Below are 16,486 nucleotides of genomic sequence, written 5' to 3' on the forward strand. Positions count from 1 at the left end.
ATTTAGAAAATTCCAACAAACAACATATGATCCAATCAAGTGGATTGATCAAATCCATATAAGCCATGCAAATCAAGGGCTGTTATTGGCTGTATTCACCAGAGAACACTCTTTAGTTTAGCCACAAATCAAGTTTAATACTCTATTTTCATATAAAAAAAATAAAAATTTTACAGCTCTATTTGAATCCTATAACTAATTATTTATTAGATTATAGGGATTGGGATCACTACAGTGTCAAAGTACAGTTTTTCACCAATGAGGGATAGGAAATCGAATCGTTCAATAGGGTCTTTTAATGAGGAAAGAGAGTGTGGGATCCACGGGTGGGATTTGACAGGGCATGCGTAGAAATATGCACACTGGCGTCGTGATAATTATTTTCCCTAAATTATATCTTAGATATTTTATCCACGTATTTAGATCATGAAACTAATGAGACTCTAAAGTTAAAAATAATTCTTTAAAAACTTTATAGGGAAAAAGTCAACATATCATCATAGTGTACATGTCTCCTCACAAACTTTGTCTTCTTTTTTCGTATTTAATGATGTGGGTTTTCCTATATACGAATCACTACTCACCAAAATATTTCTCCCCTTTATACTTGTATAATGTCAATATAAGAGGACAACATGTCGATCCCTCTCCGAACTTTATATCGTTGTTTGGGAAATTTCAGTAGACTAAAAGAATGCCAAATTAAGCTGCCACATTGACATACATCTAGCATATGTTCTTTTTAATTAGTACTTCAATAAGGGAACATTAACCTCAAATCAAAACCCTAATAATATTTCGAAGGAGAGGATTCTCTGAGCAAACTGCTTAGAGAGCATAGCATTTAGGGATGTTAACGAATTGGGCTGGGTCGGGCTTGTCCTAAACCCTAGCCCAACCCTAAGGTTTTTTAACTCATTCCAAGCCCAGCTCGGCCCTTCCAGGGCCTAACAAACCTTTGACCCAACTTAGGCCTGGCAGGGCTTACAAGAGACTGGCCCGATCTTGACGCTGATTGACCTTGATAGGGCTGGCCCGACCATGATTGACCTTGAATATTGTAAATATAAAATATATATATATATATGGTTAGGGTTTGTAGTGATGTTCTTGTGTCTCTCTCTGTTTCTCTCTCACCATTGAGCTCATGTAAAATGGTTAAACAATTGAATGGTTGGTGCTTCGACGGAGGAGGTGTTGCACATAATAGTCACGAAAAGGCTCATGCAAATCGACATTCAAGGGTAATCAACAATCTCTTTCTTCTTTTGGTTACCCTGATTCTGTCAGTTGGTTCATCTTGAATCCGACCAAAAAATTGTTTAGTTGATCAAGTTCCTATCATGAATTACATTAATTCTAGCCTAACATATGCAAGAAAAAGAGTTTTTATAGACTTATTCCCTCCTCCTAGACTTCTTCCAATGGCCCCTGTGCTGGTGTAGGGGCTACACAGCTTGGCAACAAACCCCTTCCCAAATTTGTAAATAAATATGAGAGTATTTGTATTTTTTTTTTTTTGGGTAAGAAGATTATTAGTATTAAGTACTTACTTTTTTTTTTTTTTTTTTGTTTATACATAAATAGCACTTAGATATCATTAAGCAATTTAAGCTCCAATAGTCACTAGGTCTATTATTTTGCAAATAAATATTCAAGCATAAGAAATGCCACATTTGAGCATCAATGGTAGTTCAATGTTATTAGTTAAATTCAACAACCAATCTTGAAATAAGCCTCACTCATATTCTTATAAATATTATGGGAAAAAGATCTCTGTCCGGGAGTGTGGCCTACGCCAACACTCCCATGAGTCTATCTCTTTTCTCCCTATGTGAAAAGACACCTCTGTCCCCTTGTTTTAAGGAGGAGAGAGATAGACACATGGGAGTGCTGGCGTAGGCCACACTCCCGGACAGAAAACTGCTTCCCAAATATTATATAAAGGATCTTGTGAATGATCGCTCAGGATACATGGAGTTCCTCCCACCAGGTGAAATGTTACTATAGGGTCATCCTCTATTATTTTGGAAGCTACTATCTACATTTTTTGGGTCCCATGTTTCTAACATGAATTATGTTAATTCCAGTCCAGGTCAAGTCGTTTTACAGTATAAGGATCTCCTCCAACGTCCTTGTATGCTACTCACATATCCTTGTTTGTTGTTCGAAAGCTATAATTGTTCCTCTGAGGTATCCTTATAAATAGTTTGTGGAAGGACGTATTGCTGGTGTGACGGTGGGCAGACCCTCGACGGTAGAAATTGATTGATGGTTGGAAGACAAATATTTTCCCTCATCTATTAGTTTATACATCCCACAATCATGATTTTTCCCTGTCAACAAATATAAAAAAACATAGTTGTAAATAATTTATGTATAACCAGCTAATTACACATAATTGTTAATTTCTTCATTACAAGTGAAATAATTATACATAATTACAAGTCATACCGGGGTGGAATGTAGGCAACACCAAAAACCTTATCATATTTCTAGTCCTTGAGTGCACCTTCGAACCTTGCACTGTTCTTTTCCACATTCACACATTCTGAAGTGGTCCACAATACATAAAAAAAATAGGGAAAAAGATCTCTGTCCAGGAGTGTAGCCTATGCTAGCACTCCCATGAGTCTCTCTCCTCCCTATGTAAAAAGACACATCTACCCCCTTGTTTTAAGGAGGAGAGAGATAGGCACATAGGAGTGCAGGCGTAGGCCACACTCTCGGACAGAAAACTACTTCCCAAAAAAATAATTGTGCTTACAACATTTGTAGAATCTTCTTCCCGGATTACTCTCAGTATTCGATTTTTTTATTATTCATGTACCACCACATATATCACATCTAGCAACATTATCCATCTAGACAAAATTCAACATTGACACATTTGACACATTAGGTGATACACATTTGATGGATAAGACAAACATCGATTCCTTCAAAATGATGTTTGGGGCAGATTGTAGTAGATGAGCTTTGGATTGGTGGTGACCATACAATTATACTCTCTCTCTCTCTCTCTCTCTCATGCCATCTGTTCAGTTCTCAACCCATAGTCTTCCCCCAAGCCTAGTGTTGTGCAAAATAGGACCAACATGCTTTTAATTTTCAAGTATTTAGCCCAAAACATTCTTTTAATTTTTTTAACTCCATAGCAACCAAAGTGTGGTATTTAGTTTCAATTATGTATAAGTTAATAGTAAAGTATAAGGCATTATTAGTACTCTGTTCTTCAGATCTGGAAACACGATCACCTATGCATCAAAAACTAATAAATGCACCAACGAAGAGTACTACCAGGTAATAAAATTGGATGTGTCAAAAGGATAATTTTTTATGCACTAATGCGATAACAGCAGATAAGAATTCAAACCCGTTGGAAGGGATAACACTTAGTGAGTAGAAGAAGTTGGATGTTGGCTAACCCCTATCCTTCATCATGTCCATAATTATTCAGAAATCAATAAACCATCTATAGATTCAATCAAATGACACGAATAAAAGAAGTACAGTTGCTAATCTTAAGAGTTTTTTCGCTACACAGATGGCCTGAAAATTAAAAGACTACTTGCAATGAATTCTATATTTCCCAGGTGATGACGACCCAGTTTGAAATTCCTTACTGGGAAGAAAAAAGGAATGAGGGAATGAGAAATTTACGAATTTGCAAGCCAGGCGAGGCCAAGATGAAAAGCAACCCCCCCAATTCTGATTAATGGGGGAAAAAAAGAAGGAAATAAGAAGGTCCTCGGCTGCATAATTCAGCAATTCGATACTTATAAATGAACTCTCAGACAAACAGAACTAAAAGCGCAAAAACTCCACTTCAAAAAGCACGAATTCAGTAGGGAATAATATATAAGCCCAGTCCAGATATATCTTTAATTTTCAACAAATGAAACAGACATCTAATCAACCAATATCGGAGACAAACCTCCATTTAGTAACGAACCACCAGATCCACTAGGGATATGTTTCCAAGTACAAGACTTAAATAACCAACACATGAGAAAGAATTAGTAGGGGGTCTACGAAAGCAAATCAGGTGGTAGAGTGTCATCTTGTTGTGGTGAAAATCATCAATGTAGTGAATATGAAGCGTAACCAACAGCATATCAATTGGTGATCAACCGTAAGTGAAAACAATACCTAGACAGCAGTTTAATACCAATAGCAGATCAAGAACATCAATAGCAACTCAATGATAGCATTTAGTAAATGAAGGACAGCGGCAATAAGTTAACAAACCATGTTCTATTCCAAATGTCTATTCCTATTGAAGCAACTGATTTATATAAAGGTTATCTATAAGCCTGCTATAATGTCCAACTCAAAATAAAAGTAATCATGTTCGAAACCATTTAACCCAATACCACAAAAAAGCTGAAAACCATATAGATAAAGTAAAAGTAATGATGTTCGAAACCATTTAACCCAAACCATAAGCATGCTATCGTTCATCCTTGCCCATAAAAAAACCATATAACCCAAATCCACAAAAAGCAGAAAAGTACATGACTCATTCATCAGTCTTCATTGATGTCCTCACTATCTGGCATATACAATTCCAATACCTTCAGCTTGTCTTCCTCGCTTGCTTTCAAGAAGAGATTGACCAAGTTCTTCCTTTCCATTAAAAACTGTTTCACACACCCTGACCATATTGATGAGGAGTTAGTCTCTATTGGAGGCTTGGAAAAGTTGTAACAGTCTACTACTGTCAACATCATTAGCAAATGATTCTACAATCATATGTAAATCAAGGACTTCATCATTAACATTTAGACATGGCAAGAAGTTTCTTATTCCCAGTTCATCAAATTCTTAATCTAATTGGCTTTTTCCTCAACCGATCATTTTGGGGCGATAAGGATAGTTTCTAAGATGAGGTGGATTTAGTATGAAAGCATAGGAAGTATAAAGTATGGGACTTGGAATTTCAACTGCAATCCTGAACTTCTTTCTCATCATTAAAAACAGAGCCAACCACCAGAACCACTACCACCTACAATTTCAGATGAATTGCTGAAACCAGACAGTGTATTCACAACTCAACTCCACCACCTCCCCTCCCCTCACCCCCCCCCCTCCTCAAAGAAAAGGAAAAAAAAAAAGAGAAGATTATTTTCTTTTTCCCCTTGCCCACTCTACAATCAACCCTTGCACTCGGAGCATTTCTTAACCAAAAGGTTTGTTACATTTAACAACAATAATTGTTTAACAAAGCTACAGTTTAAGGCATGGATCTGAAGGTAGAATGAAAACAGGGACAGCTTAATAGGAAAAAAAATCTCACTGATAGATCCAGAGCTCCAAAGAATATCTCATTGGACTGATAAAACATGGGTTTGAACCAAATCCTGGCAATAATAGTTTTATTCCTTGTTTGACAACAAGCAGTGAGACCCAAAACAATACATATGAGAAATTAGAATTCCGAGTACTGGTCGCAGCTTTCAGATCCACGACAAAATGTACTATTACCAACCAATCTCTGCATTCGAAAATAACTCCATTCCAAATATTAAACCAGTCACTGGATTAAGAAGCAAATTATCCATCAAAATTCTGCTTATCAAACTAGTTACTCAGGCTAGAACTACTCTGTCCAGAAGGTTTGGACCCTACATCAAATTACTCTGAACAAAAATGTAACCCGAGGTGCAGCCCTTCCCAGATGTTAGCTGATGAAAAGATATAAATGAATAAATAATGAAGCAGATGCAGAATAATCAATTCCAGCTGAGCACAGTCTAATGAGATCCAAATCTTGCACAGATCGAGAAAGCCTAAACCCAGAAATTGATACTCCAAAAACCTAAAATCCAAAATGGTATCCTCCGCTGAGAGAGAGAGAGAGCGACCAAGCCAAAAAGCAGGTTAGTTACCTTCCCCACAAATTGAAATCTGGAAAAAAAAAAAAAAAAAAAAAAAACCATAAATCAGAGAGACAAAGAGACCAGATAAGGAGAGAGATAGAGTGACATAACGAGAGGGACTGATGCAGATTCATCACCGAAATAAGCTTGTTTTATTAGGAATAAGTCTAGGCCTGGGTTATATACAAGTGGGGCCTTTGATCCCATGGGTTTTCTCTATAATAGGTCACTTTTATGAACCTAAAATAGGGGCACATAAGCATAGTACAAAATTTTGTTTCGTCTCGGTTGATATCTCAGAAATTTCAAGTATTTCTGTCGAACTGAAACGAGATGGCACATCGAATTGAAAAAATACAATGTTTTGGTCGAAATTTCGACTGTTTGTAACATCTCGCCGAAATTTCGCCCACATGTTACAAACCCCAGGTATAAAAAGGACATATCTCGTCAATTTCAGTCGAAATTTCGACCGAGAGCTCTCTGGAAATGCCATTTTAAGCTTGTTTTTCATGTTTTTGTACTTTCTTCTTCGATTCTTCGCCACATCAACGCCGAAATCACTGGGAAACACATCATTGAAGCTTGTTCTACAATTTCAGGTAAACCATATTCTCCAAAATTCTTTTTTTCAAAAAAAAATATGTCAATACATGTTGGTTATTGATGAATTTATCATATGTTAGACACCGGAGGCCGATCGACAATCTCACAGTTTCAAATTTTTTTTCTATATATATGTATTATTTTTTTATTTTTCTGCTTCAAAGTTTTGATTTTCCTACAACAAAAATCTAAAAAAAATAGGAGTTACGTAAACTATATGGAGATAAATATATGTTAGACACCATTGCCCGATCTACGGTGATGCAGATCTACGGGCCTACATTTGCAAGAATAAGAAGAAGAAGCCCTAGGAGTAGGGCCTATTTGGAGCCTTAGTTTATTTTTGCATTAGTAGTTTCCGTACGTTGTTTATTTTTCAGTCTAATTGTAAACTTAAATTGAACAGGTTCAGACCATGGTCCAATTTAAGTGATTTAATTCTATTGGTTGCTTAGGAAATCTTTTTATTTAAGTTATTTTAATTCCACCCCTCCACGATTTCTAATGAGGGAGTGATTTATTTCTGTAATAGGAATCAGCCTAGTGATACAAATTCCTAGGCTGAACAGGAATTAGGCCTTGGCCAAGTTACAATTAAATAAATCATGGGAGGCTCCCCCACAATTCAGAATTCACAAACTTAGCTTTCTACTTGCTACCATTGCTGCTGCTGCATTGCTCTATCGAGTGTTGCCTTGTGGATCCTATCAAGGTGAAGGGACTGGTGGATCTCCAGTTGACTCCTTGCAGCTAGTAGATCGGGAGGACCTATTTCCTATCTTCAAACAACTGCCATTGAAGACCTGCAACTCCAAGTAAGTAATTTACAATATTAGCCATCACTCTTCTTCTCCTAATCCTCTAACCTAGCCCCATCGATCCCCATCATCATTTCACCAATAAACCCAATCGATGCTCTAAACCCTAGACCAAAAATTCCTAGTCTAAACCCTAGATTCCCTCACTCTCATCTTTATAAAACCCGAAACCCTAATTTTCTGTTTTTGAAATTCTTATTCAAACATCACTAAACTTAGTTCCTTAGACTCCCCTAAACCTGCCTAGCTTTACCATATAAGATACCTATCCATTACCCTAACCCTAATCCTAAAATTGACTTAACACTTCAAATCTACCCCCATCGAACCAGCAGCTTACAGGTCCTAGTTGAGTTGGCTCCTAGTAGATCTCCTATCTATCTAGGACTACACTATACGGCCTCACGGTGTCGAAAATAGGGGTTATGTAAACTGTATGGGGATCAATTAAATATATGTTATGACTTATGAGTCATTGACTTTATGTTAGGTAGAGAATTTACTTGTTTAAATTGCTTATTAATTATTATATCCTCTAGTACTTAAAGCCTTAAACAATGCGTATGTGTAACTAACTAAGTTATTCATTAGGATTCGACCGTATACTGCCACTCAAGGGTGCAAATTCAAAACACCACTTTGGGTGACTATTTTTGCAATTTGAACATTTACATGTGTTTATATAGCCTAAAACATGTCTTCCATGAAGTTTCAGGCCTTAATTTGGCCTAAAACCAACCGAAACCTTGTAGGAAAAATACAAAATTTCGATCGAAATATCTGAAATTTTGAGTATTTTGGATACTTCGGTCAGACTGAAACATCGAAACAAAACGAGATTCTAAACCTTGTACATAGGTTGCATACGGAATTAGCACTATACTTAGTTTATTTTAATGTTTTAGTGTTTTAAATTGAACCATTGATCCAATTTAAGTGATTTTAGAATATTTCTTATAGAATAGAATATTTACATGTGTTTTAAATTGAACCAGGCTAACTAAAATGGAAATCCAATAAAACTCAAATTGGAAATTTCCCATCGTGTCTAATAACTACCTTACAATAAAAGATTGCATAATAATTTCCCAAAATAAAATAAACTTCCTAAAATCCTACTAGATCCAAACGCTCAAACTAGACCCAGTTCTACTGGGTTTGGGTCGGTCCAATGTAATACACCAATTGGGTCGGCCCGGTCCAAGATTGTCCTGCATCACAATTGAGGATAGGATTCTGATCTTTAGGTTGAGTTCTTAATGAATTGTTGCAGTCCCAAACAGAAGCAGCAATGGAGACTGAGTAGGGGTAGGAGAAGAAGATAGAAGAAGATCGGGGTAGGGAAATGGCTTTCTCAGCCTGGGTCTCTCACCCACAGCTTTCCCAGATGTTGAACAGGGGTTTTACTCCCATAATCGAGTGCAAAATGCCTCAAAATTTCATTCATTAATTCTGTCAATCAATTACAATAGCTGCCTTTATATAGACTGAGGCTAGGTTACAAAAATAGAAAGTAAAAATTAGCAACTGTTTGGAAAATAGTAACTAATGAAAATAAAAACTGAATAAAATTAGAAACTACTAAAGGCTTTATAACTCAACTTTCTCAACATGCAAAGATAACCAGATTAGAAACTACCTAATATAAACTGAAAATAGAAACTAAACTATGGCAGCATTAGGATAGAATCTTCCTCCACTTGATGGGCCCACAAGATCTTCTAAAAATATTCTCACCAAGGCAAAACAAGGGGCTGTTACACTGTTCACGTGAACAGTAACATAAACAGTGTTTCGGCCTCTTTTTCTTCATATTTCGATCTACACCAGGAACACTCGATCCAACCTGGTTCCAATTCCCTCACTCTAAACACTAGATCCTTACAATTTCCACTTTCCAAAAACCCGAAATCCGTAACCCTAAACCTACTTTGCTGTTAATTCAAGTTTACAAACTTCCGCCCATCAAAACATCTCAGGACCTTCACAAATAGACACCCCTACACCTGCCTAGCATAACCAACACCACAAACCCTAACCGTAATTATGACCTAAAAGCCTTTGGATCACCAATTCATATCAGGTCCTGGTATACTAGATCCTAGTTGGTCTCCTACCAATCTAGGACTACATTAGGAACAGAGAGACAAGAGAGATAGGGACAAAGCAAGAAAGAGAGTGAGAGAGGGGCAGACCGAGAATGAGAGTTTGGGAAGAAGCCATACGGTTGCCCCAAGTCGTGCTGTGTGAGGTAGAGCTGCGGATCTCTTCTTCGAGGACGACCATGCCGACAAAGTTAAGTCCAGGTAGAAGCACCGTTTTTATATGAGGACACCGTAAATGGAAAATTCTAATTAGAAAACACCATGTAGGTGAATTCTACCTGATGTAGATCAAAACATAGTTCAAAATCTCGCGGGCGAGATCTCGGAAATCTCGGCAAACTCGAGCTAGTCGAGACGAGATATGATACGAAACACCAAAACGTCAAATCTCGATTGAAATCATCTCATGAGTTTCGAGAATCTCGCAAGGTATCGGCTTTTAAGTGAAACACACTTTATAAAAATGCCAGAACTCAACCTCTAGTTCGAAATTTCGAACTCTCTTGGTCGAAACAGAGCTCTTTGCTGTGGAGAAGGAGAAAAACATCAAGGGAGCCTTACTTCATGTTTTTGGACAAATCTCCACCATTTCTACTGGGATTCACTACAAAGAGACTTGGGAGCTGCTTATTCCTCCATAATTGGCTACATTATTTTTAAGTAAATTTACTATTCACAAAACCTTTTTTTTTTTTGGGGAAAAAAATATGAGTAATACTAGTTGTATGGGTGTGGATTATATATATGTAGCACATCGGCCCATAAGTGGACTCAATCCACCACGTCATAGTTCATATCAGTAGGCAGTCACTTGTTGGGACTTGGGACACTTATGTATTATTGTTCACTGTACTTGGTAGTTGCCTAGTTGGTAATTGGTATTATTGACTTATTGTTGGAAGTCGGGAGTTGGGGCATGGGACTTGGGACTTATGTTATGCATTATTGACTTATTGTTTAAGTCTTTAACTATTTCTTTTTCAAGATTATGTGTCTTCATCCATTATTGCATAATGTACATGTTTTACCTTCAAACTATATGTAGAATAGACAATATTACATTAAGGGTTCAGCCTTTACAACCAACCAAGGGTACAAATTCAAAACACCAAATTGGGTGTTTTTTTGTAATTTGAACCTTTAAATATGTTTATTAAGCCTAAAACAAGCTTCCCATAAAGTTTTAGAGCAAACAATGGCAGAATTTGCCCAACGAAACATTGTTCTGAAACAAAAAAAAAAAAACATAGTCTCGCTGAAATCTCGAGATCTCGGAAAACTCGACCTGGTCGAGACCAAGTTTTCGAACCTTGGATCAAAACATGAAGAAGAAGAGGCCATAACATTGTTCAAGTGAACAGTGTCACAGCCCCTTGATTTGGCTTGGTGAGAATATTCCTAGAAGAATCGTGGGGCAGAACAGTCTTTAATTATTAGCTACTTCAAGTCTTTAAGTGAAGGGTATAAACATCAATTTCAATTAACAAATTTTGAATTGCAAGTGCTGGCCAACTGGCATCTTTGGTGAGGACCACATGAAGATTTCAGCTGCACCTTTTGGAGAATGAAGATTTTATTTTGTTGCTACTTTCTTTCACTCCTAGTTATTTAAAAAGAAGTTTCTATTTTCATGTTGCAAGTCTAATATGTTAAGGTTCTACTGTATTTTAACTTGAGGAGCAAGCATAGCCCTCTGTATATTTGTAATGGCTTTTAGAAGCCCCCCACGATTTTACAGTTGAATGAAGATTGCTTTTGGCAAATTATGATTCCTTTCTCAAGTTTTCATTGCGACTTGAAGGGTTGAGAAACCTGGCTGAGAGAGCCGAAGCATCTTTATCCTTCCCTTCTCCGATCTTCTTCCTTTTCCTCCTACCCTACTCGAGCTCTGTTGGTGACTGCTGCTGCCTGTGACTGTTGCTGCTACAGAAAATCACTGACATCCCTCCACTTCAACTGTTGCTGCTGCTGATAGATCGTTCGATTGAAGCAGTTGCTGCACCCCTCCCTTTGGCTGCAAGTTTCTAATTTCATAACTCCCCATCCCATCAACAAACCCAGCTAGATTTTGAAGCACACCATCCCCCATTCATTCCCTCCACTCGATCCTCACTTCGACCCCATTCCAATGGCTGAAACCTTCTATTTTCACTCCACGCTCATACCTTCACTTCTACCCATCAGAACTTCACCAAACATGCAGCAGAGCCCTCTCTCCATAGATCCTGCACTCGATCCAAGATAGAGCCCAAACTGATGGCTAGTTTGGCCTAGAAAGAATTAGTTTCTATTTTGGGAGTTGCTGTCATATTTTGCAGCTCAACCATCAGAATCAATTGAAACTTTCAGCAGTGTTTCTACCCTAGACAAGCATTATTCGATCCAAAGCTGGGATAATTCCTTTGGCTGGTTTGGTTGATTTCACAAACTTTCTAATTCTGCCTCCTGTTTCTATTTTGGATTTGTGGGTTTTCTTGGGACTACATTAGGTTCTCTCCATAGATCCTACACTTGAGCCAAGTTAGAGCCCAAACTAATGGCTAGTTTAGCCTACAAAGAACTAGTTTCTATTTTGGGAGTTGCTATCATATTTTGCAGCTCAACCATCAGAATCAATTGAAACTTTCAGCAATGTTTCTACCCTATACAAGCATTATTCGATCCCAAGCTGGGAGAAGTCCTTTGGCTGGTTTGGTTGATTTCATAAACTTTCTAATTCTGCCTCTTGTTCCTATTTTGGATTTGTGGGTTTTCTTGGGACTAAATTAACCTAATTTAGTCTTACATTACTACCATGAGTCACCTTTTAGAATAAAAACGTAGTTCCATAGGTTCACATGCTTCTGCTTTGGTTCACCTCAAAAAGCAACCAAACAGTTTAAATAAATCGAGTTTACGTTTCTACGAAAAGACTTCCCGTAGAATGAGCGAACCAAATCCCCTTTCGGCATTTAATTGAACACCTAATGGGCATCCAAAATTAATAACAGCAACGCACAGACTAATACAAAACCCTTTTTTCAGCATTTCATCAAACAACTCATGGGTAAAATTTGCCGAGGTGGTTGATTAGCTAAAGCTGCATGAGAATTTAATCTCTCTCTGTTCAGGACTCCCAATTGTTCGGCTCTAGAGAGATTCAAAACTCGCCAATTCAATTAAGCATTTGGAATTCATATTTGGATCGACTCTACGCCACAGGAAGTTCTTAAATTCGTATTCAGAATTACTCCTCCTTTCTCAACTTCAATCACCTCCATTATTATATACATATAAGAACAAGATCTGGGTATTTGATTCCTGCATTTAGTTTTTAGTTCCACCACATTGCGTCTGATGTTCTTAAACCCTTTTTTTCTCCCTTTTCGTCATCAATCAAGGGCTTCGGATTACATTTATTTCACTTCTTTCGAAGATGTACCTTTTAAACCTTCATAATTAATTTCTTTCCGTAGATTCAGTTGGTTCCATCACTCTCACAACTCTCTCCATGAGTCCAAAATGTTTACACCTTCTAACTTTTCTACTGTTATTCTCCATCACGTATCCATCTTTAAAACCATCCCATCCCATCTTTGGTTAATCTTGGAAAACGAAGAAGAAATTAATCCTCTTCATTTCATTGATTCTTTGGTTGATACGCCTAGTTGCTTGTGTCATTATTGTGTTGGACCATAGGGAGAATGCTCAGACTCTACTCGTCTCTTCTCGTGTTTCGAATGTTGTGCTACTAATGCAAAATCGACCTGAAACCAAGGAGAAACCAGTGAGAGATCGATTGCAGCCAGGATCAACACGATAAGGAACAAATTAAATGACAAACTCTTTTTATTTTATTGCTGTTTTTCTATTACATATGAATGAAGAACATAAAGGATAAAGAAAAAGAATAAAGGGATACAGAAGGGGGGATAGGATCAGCTCTCTCAGCCAGGCTCTCACCAGCCGATCATCCTCTCACCCACGGTCTCTCATCGTTGCCGCATCACATAGCTTCAACCATAACTCTTTTCTCTTCAATTTCTGTCCTCTTCTGCTCACCACTTACGCCTATTTATAATAAACCAGTTACAAATCAACCCAATCCCAACCTAATTAAGAAACTAAATAATCCTAGAAAATAGAAACTATCGATTACATAAAACACCCATTTAAAATAGAAACTTCCAAGTCTAATAAAACACCCACACAAGGTATAATTAAATCCTAAAATCTAGGACTGCAAAAGGGCTGCGTAATCCTCAAGAGGCTTCTCCAATCTCCATGCAATAGCCATGGGGTCCACGGGATCTGAAGAATATTCCCTCGAATTCTTCTCCACGTATTGGCCATGGAGCCCTCAAACATCTGAAGAATATCTTCTGTTAGACAGGCTGTACGATAGCTTAACTCTGGCAGAATTTGATTCCTAAAATATCTCTTCAAATAAGGTCAATCTATTGCCTAAAAGAAAACTGGTCAATCCCTATAATGTAAGCAGCATCTTGGCTTGACATGATGGACGCTATCCCCTTCAGATCTCCAAACTAGATTGCAATTAAATCCCCTACAAATCAGCAAATCAGTAACTAATAAATCTAGAAAATCTTCACATAAGAGACAGGCCGATAGCTAGTATTTCTCCCAAATAAGACAGATCGATTGGGCCAGAAGTTGAACCAAACTAGGCTGGTTCGATGGATTTAATTCAACCTAGAATATAGGATAAAAAAAACCATAATCAATTGGAGCTCCTCCATCCCAAGTCGTGTCTGCATCAGCTACTCACAGATTTACATTTTATTGTTGCTGCAGATTCGCCCGAGGTTCCACCAAGCCACCGACTCCAGCCCCTGAAAGTGGAGGAACCCACTCCCCGTGCTTTTAGAACAAGGTATTTTGATTGTCGCAGAACGTGGAATGGGTCATATGGTGTATTCCAAAATTGGCCGCATTCTCTGACGCATTCCAAGATCCAAGTACAAAAAATGGATACTAAACACTAATTTTATTACCTCAGAATGCTTTCTAAGATTGGAATGCATACCAAACACAGCCTTAGTTATTTGATTTAAGAATGCCACCAAATTTTCTTTTCTTTTGTGTGTGAAAATGTCAAATTTTGATAGGTCTGGTTAGCATGTCTCAATCGGGTTTTTGCTATTACCTCCATGTTCCACTCCCTTGGTTTATGAGTAAAATGTCACTACTCTTGTTTTTCCTGTGGACTGCATATGGGGATGTAAAGTCTACTATTTACCATATTATATCTATAGCCCATTCAATTCTATAAAGCTGCATTTTTTGATTGGAGCAAGGAAAGTTTTTTTAAAGTATTTTGGAATGATTATTTTGGTTGGAACGTTCGGTTACACTTCCTAAAAAGGTTTAGAATGAAGTGGCCTTTCCCTGGTACTTGCTGACCTTGATCAAAGGGTGGAATGAAAGCTCTGTATCATATGAAACATGTTTTCATTTTTTTGGAGTAGGCAGGTTGTTATGGGTGGAGGAAAGTGGTCTTCTTACCTCTTTGAGAATGAACGCTCCCCCTTCCCCCAAATAAGAAAGATTTAAAAAAAAAAAAAAACAAGACAGGCGGGGTGGTTAGTCAGATCATCTTCTTATTGTTGGTCCTCCATTATGATTAATTATGGGGCACTGTCTGGCCACTTCTTTTGCTTATTTGGGGTGATTTTTTTTATGACTCTTTTTTTTAAGCTTCTAGCTGGACATCTGCTTTTGTATCTGGCTTTTGATAGTGGTTTTTTTCTTAATCTGTTTTTGGTTTGGGTTTCCACTTTTTTTCTTTTTTATTCTGAGTACATACCTAACTTTAGGGGGAGGACTTCTTGATGGTTTTGCAGGACCCAAGGAAAAAAGAAAAAGAAATACCAAATGACAACTAAACACTCATTGTTAGAAATGAAATCCAATCAGCCCTAATCCTGCTAGAGAAATTACTTTTTTCCTTTTTATTCTCAGCAAATACCTAACTTTAGGGAGAGGACTTCTTGCGGGTTTTGCAGGACCCAAGGAAAAAAGAAAAAGAAATACAAAATAACAACTAAACACTCATTGTTAGAAATGAAATCAAATCAGCCCTAATACTGCTCGAGAAATTACTATAAAAAGTCCCTGATGCAGGAAAATCATGGGGTAACCTTAAGTACCAAGTTGATGTATGAAATCCATCCACTTGGAGTTCAGCCATGAAATCCATACATCCTCTTTTAAAGAAAATAGAGGATAGGATGGGTTCTGGTATATGTTTTAATGAGTCCTACTTCATGTAGGATACTTGGAAATTGTACTTCTAGAGTTCAGATTTCATTATGAAAATTGAATAGAAGCAAGTAAAGGGAGGTGCAGTTAGGGTAGTGTCGATTACCATTGCTTCTGGACAGGTGCAACAGGTTAATGGGTTGAGAAAAAAACAGAAACTTCAGTATGTTATATAAGCAGTTATCTTGGGATTTGGCTTCTATGGTTCCAATCAGTTGGCTGAAATTAGCAAAAGCCTGAGGAGCTAAAGATTTGAGAGATTCAGTTGGTAGGGTCATTTTTTCGTTTTAGTATCAGCCCTACCTTTTAATGAAGGAAAATATTTTACATGTCTCTTTAGACTTGATTCAAGCTGGTGTTTGGGTACCAACTAATTTATTTAAGTGGTTGTCCTTCTTGTTGTATTCTTTGCTTCTTTCATTTGCCCCTGCTGCACCCCATCCTAATAGAGAGGAGTACAAGTGGTTGGGCCTTGTTCAATAAGAAAATAGACTAAAAGACTTGCTGTTCATGGATTTATCATTTTAGATTTGTAAACTGAATTAATCTTATATAATATACTTCGCCTTCATTGCTGTCTTTAAGAGTTTAGACAAAGTTCTGTCTTTGGTGGCGGTTATTTGACTTTTGGATTTCTTTCTGATGCTTTTTTCAGGATACCATTCCTCAACTTTATCTTCCATGTGTATGTTAGCAGCATATTCTTGTAAAAAGAAAGCGTTGTTTCAGTCTTCTTGGGGTTGAAAAAGCATTAGAGTTTTCTAGATCTATATTCATCCTGAGTTTTAGAAAACGCAATATTGCATTTAACATC

This window comes from Telopea speciosissima, chromosome 7, assembly GCF_018873765.1.
Source record: "Telopea speciosissima isolate NSW1024214 ecotype Mountain lineage chromosome 7, Tspe_v1, whole genome shotgun sequence".
Lineage (NCBI taxonomy): Eukaryota > Viridiplantae > Streptophyta > Magnoliopsida > Proteales > Proteaceae > Telopea > Telopea speciosissima.